Source organism: Pan troglodytes, chromosome 13, assembly GCF_028858775.2.
Source record: "Pan troglodytes isolate AG18354 chromosome 13, NHGRI_mPanTro3-v2.0_pri, whole genome shotgun sequence".
Classification (NCBI taxonomy): Eukaryota; Metazoa; Chordata; class Mammalia; order Primates; family Hominidae; genus Pan; species Pan troglodytes.
In genome coordinates this window covers 73,815,462-73,829,393 of record NC_072411.2, presented here as the reverse complement: position 1 = coordinate 73,829,393, position 13,932 = coordinate 73,815,462, and positions in this window count along the sequence as shown.

The window sequence follows — 13,932 nt, the reverse complement described above, 5'->3', positions numbered from 1 at the left end:
TTCTGCAGTATAGAGTTCTGAAATTCCAATTATACATACATTGGTATGCTTGATGGTGCTACACAGGTCTCTGAGGCTTTCTTCATTTTGCTTCTTTTTTTCTTTTAGTTCTTCAGATTTTCAGGTTTTAAGAATTCCTTCTGGTCGGGCATGGTGGCTCACGCCTGTAATCCCAGCACTTTGGGAAGCCAAGATCACACCATTGCACTCCAACCTGGGCAACAAGAGCAAAACTCCATCTCAAAAAAAAAAAAAAAATCTTCTTGGTTCAGTTTTGTTAAATTTTAAGTTTTCTAGGAATTTTTCAGTTTCATTAAATTTTTTTTTTTTTTTTTTTTTGAGACGGAGTCTCGCTCTGTCGCCCAGGCTCAATCTCTGCTCACTACAAGCTCCGCCTCCTGGGTTCATGCCATTCTCCTGCCTCAGCCTCCCGAGTAGCTGGGACTACAGGCACCCGCCACCATGCCCGGCTAATTTTTTATATTTTTAGTAGAGACGAGGTTTCACCATGTTAGCCAGGATGGTCTCGATTTCCTGACCTCGTGATCCTCCCGCCTCGGCCTCCCAAAGTGCTGGGATTACAGGTGTGAGCCACTGTGCCCAGCCAGTTTTATTTAAATTTTAAAAGTATTTTATTTTTAATGTCTGTAGCATTTTAAATTATATGTAATAAATGAAATACATTTAATTAAATAATAAATAAATAAATAGAGACAAAGAGAAAGGGTCACTCTGCCAGCCATGCTGAAGTGCAGAGGCACCATTATAGCTCACTGCAGCCTTGACCACCTGGGCTCAAGTGATCCTCCCACCTTGGGCTCCCAAGTGTCTGGAGCTACAGGTGCCTGCCACCAAGCCTGGCTAATATTTTACTTTTTATTTTTTGTAGAGACAGGGTCTCACTATGTTGCCCAAGTTGGTCTTGAACTCAGGCTCAAGTGATCCTTGCCCCTCAGCTTCCTAATGTGCTAGGTTTATGGGCATGAGTCACCACACCTGGCCCTATAGCATTTAATATTTCTTCTTATTCATTTCTGATATTGTTTGTGACTTCTTTCTGTATTTTAATGATTCAGTCCAGAGATTGGTCAATTTTATTAGTTTTTACAGAGAACTGACTTCTGGCTGTGTTGATCCTTTTTTTTTTTTTGACAGAGTCTTGCTCTGTCACCCAGGTTGGAGTGCAGTGGCATGACTTTGGCTCATTGCAACCTCTGCCTCTTGGGTTCAAGTGATTCTCCTGCCTTGGCCTCCCAAGTGGCTGAGATTACAGGTGCATGCCACCATGCTTGGCTAATTTTTATATTTTTAGTAGAGACAGGGTTTCACCATGTTGGCCAGGCTGGTCTCAAACTCCTGGCCTCAAGTGATCCGCCTGCCTCAGCCTCCCAAATTGCTGGGATTACAGGTGTGAGCCATCAGGCCCAGCTATTTCGTTAATTTTTGCTCTTATCTGTTTTTCTTCTATTTTCTTAGGCTATTTTGCCATTCTTTCTTTTTTTTTTCTTTTTTTTTTGAAACAGAGTCTCATCTGTCATCCAGGCTGGAGTGCAGTGATGCAATCTCGGCTCACTGCAACCTCCGCCTCCTGGGATCAAGTGATTCTCCTGTCTCAGCCTTCTGAGCAGCTGGGATTACAGGCACCCCCACCATGCCTTGCTAATTTTTGTTTTTTGGTAGAGATGGGATTTCACCATGTTGGCCAGGCTGGTCTTGAACTCCTGACCCCAAGTGACCCACCCACCTCAGCCTCCCAAAGTGCTAGGATTACAGGTGTGAGCCACCATGCCCTGCCTACCATTCTCTAACTTCTTGAGATGTCTCTCTCTCTCTCTCCCTCACCCTCACTCACTCTCTCACTCTCTCTCAGATAGGGTTTTCACTCTCTTGCCCAGGCTGGAGTGCAGTGGCATAATCACAGCTCACTGCAGCCTTGACTTCCCGGGCTTAAGTAATCCCCCACCTCAGCCTCCCAAGTAGCTGGGACCACAGGTGTATGACACCAAAGCCAGCTAATTTGTAATTTTTTTTTTTTTTTTTTTTTTTGGTAGAGATAGGATTTCCCTATGTTACCCAGGCTGGTTTCAAACTCCTGGGCTGAAGGAATCCTTCCATCTCAGCCCCTTAAAGTGTTGGGATTACAGGTGTGAGCCATTATGCCCAGCCCCTCATTATTATTATTTAAAGAAAGCTAGGACATTTTCACTATTTTTTTTAAGAACTCTTTTCTAATCATCATATGCTAGAAACTGAGAAGGAACTCTTCATTGATTATTATTTCTTCTTGGACTCATGAGTTATTTAGAAGAATGTTTCTTAATTTCAAAATTTGGGAAAATATATATTAGTTTTTTTTGTTTTTGTTTTTGTTTTATTGATCATTCTTGGGTGTTTCTCGCAGATTTGGCAGGGTCATAGGACAATAGTGGAGGGAAGGTCAGCAGATAAACAAGTGAACAAAGGTCTCTGGTTTTCCTAGGCAGAGGACCCTGCGGCCTTCCGCAGTGTTTGTGTCATTGGGTACTTGAGATTAGGGAGTGGTGATGACTCTTAACGAGTATGCTGCCTTCAAGCATCTGTTTAACAAAGCACATCTTGCACCGCCCTTAATCCATTTAACCCTGAGTGGACACAGCACATGTTTCAGAGAGCACCGGGTTGGGGGTAAGGTCACAGATCAACAGCATCCCAAGGCAGAAGAATTTTTCTTAGTACAGAACAAAATGGGGTCTTCTATGTCTACTTCTTTCTACACAGACACAGCAACAATCTGATTTCTCTATCTTTTCCCCACATTTCCCCCTTTTGTATTCGACAAAACTGCCATCGTCATCATGGCCCGTTCTCAATGAGCTGTTGGGTACACCTCCCAGACGGGGTGGCAGCTGGGCAGAGGGGCTCCTCACTTCCTAGAAAGGGCGGCCAGGCAGGGGCTGCCCCCCACCTCCCTCCCGGATGGGGCAGCTGGCCGGGCGGGGGCTGCCCCCCACCTCCCGGACGGGGCGGCTGCCGGGTGGAGACGCTCCTCACTTCCCAGACGGGGCGGCTGCCGGGCAGAGGGGGTCCTCACTTCTCCGACGGGGCGGCTGCTGGGCGGAGGGGCTCCTCACTTCTCAGACAGGGCGGCTGCCGGGCGGAGGGGCTCCTCACTTCTCAGACGGGGCGGCTGCCGGGCGGAGGGGCTCCTCACTTCTCAGACGGGGCGGCGGGGCAGAGACGCTCCTCACCTCCCAGATGGGGTCGCGGCCGGGCAGAGGCGCTCCTCACATCCCAGACAGGGCGGCGGGGCAGAGGCGCTCCCCACATCTCAGATGATGGGCAGCCGGGCAGAGACGCTCCTCACTTCCTAGACGGGATGGCGGCCGGGAAGAGGCGCTCCTCACTTCCCAGACTGGGCAGCTGGGCAGAGGGGCTTCTCACATCCCAGATGATGGGCGGCCAGGCAGAGACGCTCCTCACTTCCCAGACGGGGTGGCAGCCGGGCAGAGGCTGCAATCTCAGCACTTTGGGAGGCCAAGGCAGGCGGCTGGGAGGTGGAGGTTGTAGCTAGCCGAGATCACATCATTGCACTCCAGCCTGGGCAACATTGAGCACTGAGTGAACGAGACTCCGTCTGCAATCTCGGCACCTCGGGAGGCCGAGGCTGGCAGATCACTCGCGATTAGGAGCCAGAGACCAGCCCGGCCAACAGCGAAACCCCGAAACCCCGTCTCCACCAAAAAAATATGAAAAGCAGTCAGGCATGGCGGCGCGCGCCTGCAATCGCAGGCACTCAGCAGGCTGAGGCAGGAGCATCAGGCAGGGAGGTTGCAGTGAGCCAAGATGGCAGCAGTACAGTCCAGCTTCGGCTCGGCATCAGAGGGAGACCGTGGAAAGAGAGGGAGAGGGAGACCATGGGGAGACGGAGAGGGAGGGAAGAGGGAGAGGGAGATATTAGTTTTTATTATTGATTCCTAACATAATTGCATTGTGGTCTAAGGACACGCTATCTATGATTACAATCCTTTTGAAATCCTCTTGGCTCCATAGATGGTCATTTTAAAATAAATATTGCATGAACACTTACAAGAATATGTATTCTGCTATTGATAGGTACTCTGTGTGAGGGCATGTGTGTACTCACTACTTTCACACATGGCATTATTTGGTCAAGTACAACAATTTATTTAAAATGTCTATATCCTACTTTTTGTTTGCTTGTTCTGTCAATTGGTAAAAAAACAAAAAGCATGTTAAACTTTCCTATTATAATTTTGTATTTTCTATTTCTCCTTGTAGTTCTGTCAATGTTTGCTTTTTACATTTTAAGTTTATGTCATTAGGTACATCAAGACAAAATTATTAAGAGCTTCCAGATGAATTGATTCTTTTGTCATTGTCTCTTTTTTTAATCTCTAGTAATGCTTTTTGTCTGAAAATTTATTTTTTGATATTACTGTAACTATATTTTTCTTTTTTAATATTTACAAGGAAAATTTTCTCTGTCCTTTTATTTTCACATTTTCTCTAATTTGAGGTATGTCACTTATAAGCAGCATATATTTGCATTTTTAAAAAAGTGTAGTCTGACTTCACTCTTTCAGTGGAAGCGTTTTAGTTCATTTAATGTAATTACAGATATACCTTATTTGTATTTAAGTATAACATTTCATTTTGTGATTCCTTTGACCCATCTCTACTTATTTTTAATATATTCTTGGGTGTTTTAGAGCAATTATTTTTATTTTTCTATCCTTTTCCCACTGTTTGGAGTTTATGTACTTTGTTTATTGTTTTAGTAAATCTATAATATGCATACTTAATTTTCTAAAATTGAAGTTGGATTGATTCACTCTGCTCTTTTTTATATAAGGATGTTAGTACACTTGAAGACTTGGTATTATCCTACAGCTTTTGCACTTAAATGCTCTTAAATGCTCACCTTACTTCTCTAGGTTCTGGCTTTTCCTTAGATTGCTGACTTATATTCTCAGCTTTTCAGTGCTTTGAAAATTTTAAACAATCTAGCATTTTTAGTTTTTAGTGCTGATACAAATAACATAGCCTGCCATCTTCCTAGGAATGAAGTTCCCTATTTGTGTGCTTTCTGTGAACTGCCTACTTTTAAATTTTAAATAGGGTTTACAATTTTTTTCTTTATTGACTTATAGACATTCTTTGTTATCTGGATATCAACTCTGCAATATTTCTACCCATCCTTTTCTGCACATATAATTTTTTTTTAAAAAAAATTGAACACAGGATGAGGCGGCAAATCTTTTTTTAAAAAATTAATAAACTTTATCTTTTAGAGCAGTTTTAGGTTCATAGCAAAATTGAGTGGAAAACAGAGTTCTTATATACCACTTTCCTTTCCCCACACTTGGACACCCTTCCCCAAATCAATATCCCACACCACAGTGGTGTATGTTTGATGAACCTACATTGACTCATCATTGTCACCCAAAGGCCATAGTTTACATTAGGGTTCACTTTTGGCGGTGTACATTCTATAGGGTTTTTTCTTTTTCTTTTTTTCTTTTTTTTTTTCCTGCTGTGATCACTTGGTTCTAATTGATAGGTTTTGACGAAGATATAAAGACATGTGTTTATCATTGTAAAAAATAATTTAATTGCCCTAAAAATACTCTGCTCTGCCTATTCATCGCTCCCTTCCCCCAATTCCTGACATCCCTCCCTTCCCCCAATTCCTGACAACCACTAATCTTTTTACTATCCCCATAGTTTTGCCTTTTCCAGAGTATCATATACTTTGAGTTACGCAGTATGTATCCTTTTCAGATTGGCTTCTTTCACTTGTTTTTTTGTTTTGTTTTGTTTTGGTAGAGATGAGATCTCACTATATTGCTTCGGCTGATCTTGAACTCCTAGGCTGAAGTGATCCTCCTGCCTCAGCAGGAATATCAATTTAAGTTTTTTGTATGCCTTTTTATGGCTTCATAGCTCATTTCTTTTTCATGGTGAATAATATTCCAAAGCCTGGATGTACCACAATTTATTTAGACACTCATCTACTAAAGGACATCTTGGTTGCTTCCAAGTTTTGGCAATTATGAATAAAGGTGCTATGGACTTCTCTATGCAGGTATTTGTGTAGACATGTTTTCAGCTCATTTGGTATTTACATACCAAGAAGTGCAATTGCTGGACTGTATGGATAGAGTATGTTTAGTTTTGTAAGAAACTGCCAAACTGTCTTCCAAAGTGACTGTACCATTTTGCATTCCCATCAGCAATGAATTAAGAGTTCTTGTTGCTCCATATACTTGTCAGCATTTGTTGTTGTCAGTATTTTGGATTTTGGCCATTCTAATTGGTGTGTAGTAGTATCTCATTGTTGTTTTAATCTGCAGCTTCCTAATGACATACAATGTGGAGGAGTATCTTTTCATATGCTTACTTGCCATCTGTATGTGTTCTTTGGTGAAGTGTCCCATTCAGGTCTTTTGCTCATTTTTAAATTAGGTTGTCTGTTTTTTTTTTATTGTTGAGTTTTTAAAGTTCCTTGTATTTTTTTGGATAACAGCCTTTTATCAGATGTCTTTTGCAAATATTTTCTCCCAGTCTATGGCTTATCTTTTCATTAACTTCACATTGTTTTCCCAGAGGCAGAAGTTTTAAATTTTAATGAAATTGGCTTATCAATTATTTCTTTCATGGATCATATATTTAGTGTTGTATCTAAAATATTATTGTCATACTCCAGGTTATCTCCTTATCAAAGGTTTTTCTCCTTTGTTATCTTCTAGGAGTTTTATAGTTTGTTTGTTTGTTTGTTTGTTTGTTTGAGACGGAATCTCGTTCTGTCGCCCAGGCTGGAATGCAGTGGCGTGATCTTGGCTCACTGCAACCTCCACCTCCTGGGTTCAAGCCATTCTCCTGCCTCAGCCTCCTGAGTAGCTGGGACTACAGGTACACGCCACCATGCCCAGCTAATTTTTGTATTTTTAGTAGAGGTGGGGTTTCACCATGTTGGCCAGGATGATCTCGATCTCCTGACCTCGTGATCCACCCACCTCTGTCTCCCAAAGTGCTGGGATCATAGACCTGAGCCACCGTGCCAGGCCAGTTTTGTGTTTCACATTTTGTGGGCATAGAGCTGTTCATAGTATTTCTTTGTTACCATTTTCATGCCCATGGGATCTATAGTGATGGCCCTTTTTCATTTCTGGTATCAGTAATTTGTATCTTCTTTTTTTCTTGGCCCTGGCTAGAGGCTTATCAATTTTATTGATCTTTTCAAAGAACTAGCTTTTGGCTTTGTTGGTTTTCTCTACTGATTTTCTGTTTTCAATGTCACTGATTTGTGTTCCATTTCTTTTTTTCTTTTTTTCCATTTCTTTTTTCTGCTGCTTATGTTGGATTTATTTATAAGGTGAGAGCTTAGATTACTGATTTTAGATTTTTCTTCTTTTCTTATATATACATTCAATGTAATAAATTTCTCTGCAAGCACTGCTTTCATTGCATCCCATAAATTTTTAATGAGTTGTATTTTCATTTTCATATATATATGTTTTGTTTTTTTGAGACAGAGTCTTGCTCTATCACCCAGGCTGGAGTGCAGTGGCGTAATCTCAGCTCACTGTAACCTCTGCCCCCTGGGCTCAAGCGATTCTCTTGCCTCAGCCCCCTGAGTAGCTGGGATTATAGGCCTGCACCACCAAGCCCATCTCATTTTTTAATTTTTAGTGGAGATGGGGTTTCACCATGTTGGCCAGGCTGGTCTCAAACTCCTGATCTCAAGTGATCTGCCTGCCTCAGCCTCCCAAAGTGTTGGGATTACAGGCGTGAGCCACTGCGCCTGCCCTCATTTTCATATATTTCAAAATATTTTAAATTTTCTGTTGAGATTTCTTCTTTGACTCGTGTTATTTAGAAGTGTGCTGTTCAATCTCCAAGTATTTTAAGGTTTCCAGCTATCTTTGTTATTGATTTCTAGTTTAATTCCTTTGAGGCCTGAGAATAGATATTATATGTTTATTCTTTTAAATGTTTTAAAGTGTGTTTTTATGGCCCAGAATGTGGTCTTTGTGAATGTTTCATGTAAGCTTGATAAGAATGTGCATTCTGCTGTTGTTTTAAGTAGTAGTAAATAGACATCCATTACATCCAGTTGATTGATGGTGTTGCTGAGTTCAACTATGTCCTTACTGATTGATCTTCTGCCTGCTGGATCTGTCCTTTTCTGATAGAGGGGTGTTGAAGCCTCTAACCATACTAGTGAACTCCTTGTAGTTCAATCAGTTTTTGCCTCACATATTTTGATGCTGTCTTGTTGGGAGCATACGTAAGAATTGTTCTGTCTTCCTGGAGTATTGACCCCTTTATCATTATATAATGCCCCTTTTTATCCCTGATAACTTTCCTTGCTCTGGAGTATTCTCTATTTGAAATCAGTATATCTACTCCTGATTTCCAGGATCCCTCACAGATACCAAATTCAAGGATGCTCAATTCCCCAAATAAAATGTTTTAGTATTTCCATATAACCTACGCTCATACTCCCATGTACTTTAAATCATCTCTAGATTACTTGTACCTAATACAATGTAAATGCACGTAAATAGCTATATTGGGTTTTTATTTGCATTATTTTTATTGGGTATTGTTATTTTTAATAGTTTTTTCCCAATATTTTCAAGTTGGTTAGTTGAATCCATGGATATAGAACCTGCAAATATGGAGGGAAGGCCAGTTGCAATATGAAGTAGCATTTGGGAGAGCAAGTTCGCCTTCTGTGTTCATTTTCAAAATTATGTTGCTTATTTTTCTATCATTTCTCTTCCATGAGTTATACAATCAACATTTTTTCAAGTTCTAGTTAAAAATTCTTTTGGAATTTTCCTTGGGAATTTATAATTTGCTTTAGGATATATACTGATATTTGATAATATGGGATCTTTCCATCTCAGGTCTGTCCATTTTTCAGATTTTTTAATATCCTTCAGCAAAATTTTATATTCTTAAGTATTAGGTTTTACAAACTCCTTTTATTGGTAGTATGCTTAGGTTTAAATATTTTCATTCCTATTATGAACAGAGTTATTGCCCATTACATTTTCTAACTAATGTAACAGGCAATTTGGATATGCTAATCTTATACTCAGTCATCTTAATGAACTCTTGCAATATTTTTCATTTGGCTGATTATCTTGTCCTCTCATGGTTAAAAATTTTATCTGCAAAGGTGGTTTTGTGTCTTTTCAATATTTACATTTTATTTTCTTATCTTAATGCAGATGCTTGGACGTCTACCACCATGTTAAACAGGAGGAGTGTGATAGCAAGCATCCTCGTGTTTCTCTAGCATTAGTGAGAATGATTCTAACATCTCACCCTTAAGTGTGATGCTCGCTGTAGGTTTCTGATAGATACGATTTTTTTTTTTTTTTTTTTTGAGACAGAGTTTCGCTCTTGTTGCCCAGGCTGGAGTGCAATGACACGATCTTGGCTCACCGCAACCTCTGCCTCCCAGGTTCAAGCGATTCTCCTGCCTCAGCCTCCTGAGTAGCTGGGATTACAGGCATGCACCACCACGCCCGGGTAATTTTGTACTTTTAGTAGAGATGGAGTTTCTCCATGTTGGTCAGGCTGGTCTTGAACTCCCGAGCTCAGGCGATCTGCCTATTTCAGCCTCCAAAGGTGCTGGGATTACAGGCATAAGCCACTACGCCGGGCTGATAGATACACTTTATTGACTTAAGAGTTTTCACTATTCCTAATTTATTCTGGTGTTTCTTTTTTCTTTTAAAATCAAGAATAGGTATTAAATTTTATCATATACTTTTTTGCCTCCACTGAGATTTTTCTCTTTAATTTTTACATATGATTAGCAATATTAATACATTTTCTCATAGTGAAACATTAAAAAATTTCTAGGATTAAGCCTACTTGGCTGTGATATCTTAATCCACACATGTTCAATTTTTGCATTTTTGTTCATTCCTGAGATTGGCTTATTCTTTTGTTTTGACTTTGTACTGTCCATGTCTGGTTTGGTGTCCACTGCATTTTCCATCGTTTTCTAGTTTCTAGAATAGCTGTTACTAAAGCTCTAGAAATTGTGCCTTTAAAGCTTATGTCTTTCAGCCAGGCGTGGTCGCTCGTGCCTGTATTCTCAGCACTTTGGGAGGCCAAGGCAGGCAGATCACTTGAGCCCACCAGTTCGAGACCAGCCTGGGCAACATGGCGAAATCCTGTCTCTACAGAAAAGCACAAGCATTAGCCAGGAGAGGTGGCATGTACCTGTGGTCCCAGCTACTGAGGCTGAGATGGGAGAATCAGTTGAGCCCTAGAGATAGAGGTTGCAGTGAGTTGAAATCGTGACACTGTATTCCAGCCTGGGTGACAGAATGAGACCCTGTCTCAAAAAAAAAGCTTACGTATTTCAAGGGAGTAATCTTTGGTAACCTTTTCAACTTCTTTTTGGTTTACTGGTCTATTTAAGTTTTTACTTCTTAGATCAACTTCACCAATTTATATTTTCCTTAGTTTTTCTTCTATATTGTCAAGGTTTTCAAATTTATTAACAAATGTATATGCTGTATTGACTTAACTTTTGGAAAAATTCAAACGTATACAAAGTAAACAGAATACTGTAATATTTACAATTTTTACTCTTTACGCAGCTTCAAAAATGATCAACTCATAGCTAATCCTGTTTCAATTATGCTTCATCCATGTCTCTTCCACCCTTACTGAATTATTCTGAAACAAACCCCAGATACCAGATCACCCAGAAATATTTCCTTATATACCTCTAAGTGTTAAAGACTTTTGAAAAAAATACATAACACCACCATTTCCCCAACTCTGTCAGTCTCTTTCCTTCTCTCTCTCTCACGCATGCATGCACACACACACACACACACACACACACACACACATACACATATACATGCACAGTTTGAATCAGTATCCAAGTAAAGTCCATACATGGAATATAGTTGATCTCTCTCTTAAATCTAACACTACCATTTCCCCAACTGTGTCTGTCAGTCTCTCTTTCCTTCTCTCACTCACACACACACACACACACACACACACACACACACACACACACACAGTTTGAATCAGTATCCAAGTGAAGTCCATACATGGAATATGATTGATTTCACTCCTAAATCTCTTTTTAGTCTTTGGTTTCCCTCTCCTCCTCTTTTTTACTTGCACATAAGACTTCAGCCTGTTTGTCCTGTAGTTTCCTACATTCTCAATTTTGGTGATTGCATCCTTGTGGTGGTGTTTAGCTGTTTCTATTTCCCTGAATTTTCTATAAATTGGTAGTTATGTTCTAGAGGCTTGACAGCATTTATGATCAATTTTTTTTTTTTTTTTTTTTTTGGTAAGAATACTTTGTGGAGGCCAGGTGCGGTGGCTCATGCCTGTAATCCCAGCAGTTTGGGAGGCCGAGGCGGGTGGGTCACGAGATCAGGAGATTGAGACCATCCTGGCTAACACGGTGAAACCCTGTCTCTACTAAAAAATACAAAAAATTAGCTGGGTGTGGTGGCGGGCACCTGTAGTCCTAATACAAAATTAGCCTACCACCTATTAGCCTACCACCATGCCAGGCTAATACAAAAATTAGCCTGGCATGGTGGTAGGTGCCTGTAATCCCAGCTACTGGGGAGGCTGAGGCAGGAGAATGGTGTGAACCTGGGAGGCGGAGCTTGCAGTGAGCCGAGATTGTGCCACTGCACTCCAGCCTGGGCGACAGAGCGAGACTCTGTCTCAAAAAAAAAAAAAGAATACTTTGTGGGTGTGTTACGTGTACATCCAAAAGAAGGCACAGAATAATGTCTCTTTTGGTAACTAGCAGCCTTTGATAATTACCTTCAACCATTATTTCATCAGGAGTTGCAAAATGGTGGTATTCTATTATATCTTACATATTAGCTGAGATACTTTTATAAAGAGAAACGTAACAATTATTTGGTTACACAGGGGGAAAAACAGGATAAATGCTTGATTTTTTTTGTTTTCAAAATATTTCCCCAGCATCTTCCAGAGATGACCAATGAGAATTTCTTTGAGAAGTGTCAAAGAATTAAACATATTTGATATGTTTTAAACCTTTGGATATATATATATTTTTTTTGAGATAGAGTCTTGCTCTCTCACCCAGGCTGGAGTGCAGTGGCATGAGCTCAGCTCGCTGCAGCCTCGACCTCCCAGGTTCAAGCGATTCTCGTGCCTCAGCCTCCCAAGTAGCTGGGATTACAGGCACCTATCACCATGCCAGGCTAATTTTTGTATTTTTAGTAGAGACAGGGTTTCACCATGTTGGCCAGGCTGGTCTCCAATTCCCGACCTCAGGTGATCTGCCCGCCTCAGCCTCCCAAAGTGCTGAGATTACAGGTATGAGCCACCATGGCCGCCTGGTCTTTTTTTTTTTTTAATACTCAAGTTGTCTCATCTTCGGCCAGTGGGAGCCTCTTGCAATTAACTTCTAAGTCCTACCGATATTACCTCAGGATTTTTTTTTTTTTTTTTAAGAGATGGGGTCTTGGTATGTTGCTTAGGCTGGTTTCAAACTCCTTGGCTCAAGTGATCCTCCTACCTCGGCCTCATGAGTAGCTAGGACTACAGATGCATGCTACTGCACCTGCTGGTTGTGTTGTTTTTGTTTTTTTGATTTTTTGTATAGACAGGGGTCTTGCTTTTAGGTTGCAGTTTCCACAATTACTTTTGCACCAACCTAATATATTGCTCAGGTTGGTTTCAAACTCCTGAGCTCAAGCAGTCCTCCTGCCTTGGCCTCCCAAAGCACAGGGATTAGACATGAGCCACTGTGTTTGGCCCTCAGGAATCTTTGATAGCTTCCTAGCTTTCCAGTGTGACAAGATGCTCCAAACTCTTGCTTTTATTTCTTGCCAAGACCAGATATTAGTCATTTCTCCACGGAGCCCTAATTCTGTATTAATTACTAAATTATTTAATTTTTTAATTTCCTTTTGCCCTGAGTTATTTAGAAGGGGATTTGAAAACTTTCTTTTCGGCAAGCCTTGCATTTAAAAATGTACATTTTAGTGCACTATGGTAAAAATACACCTACAATCACTCCTGTTGAGATATTCTGACACTTTTGGTCAATGATTCTTATTTAAAAGGGATAGATCGTTTTATAGTCATAAACTTGTGCCTTTTCAAACCAAAGAAAGCTATTCTAGTCTATATTTTTCTCCCTATGTCCCATCTTTTATCTCCTATTTAGATACTGGAATTTTGGGACATATCCCTGTATCATTGAGCTTTCCTTGATACTTTCTCTGTTACTACTTTTTGGTTCAATGAGAGACACCTTGTGATTATTCTGACAGCTTTACTCTTCAGCGGTATCCCTCTATTTAGCTTTTAAAACAACTTTAACAACCATAATTGCAATATCTAAGATTGGTTTGGTTCTTTTATAATAACCTATACTTATTTTATGGCTATGATACCATACTCTATACTCTTGGGATGTTAAATACACTTATTTGATGTCTTCTTTAATATGCTGTTATTTGGACTTTTTAAACGTTTGTTCAGGGCCTTTCGTGTTACTGACTTTCTTCAAATATTTTAGTGATTCACAGTTATAATTTTAAGTTATTTAGTTGCTAATTTTTGTATTTGAGAGCCTCTTTTTATGGATGCCGTATCTGTTTATCATAGCCTGTGATGAGAGTAGTGGGCTGTGCTATGTTGAGGATATGCCAGTATTTTGGCTCTGGGTACAGTAGTCCTCCTTATCTGCAGGGAGTATATTCCAAGACCCCCAGTGGATACCTGAAACCATGAATAGTACCAAACCCAGTGGCTGTCAGTTGGAACACGTTTCCATTCACGTCTGCCATCCACAAGTTTAATGCTCTTTACACCTTAACTAAGTGCCTACCTGCACTCTGGGGTAACTTCCAAAGTTTAAGGTGCACAGCAAAACTA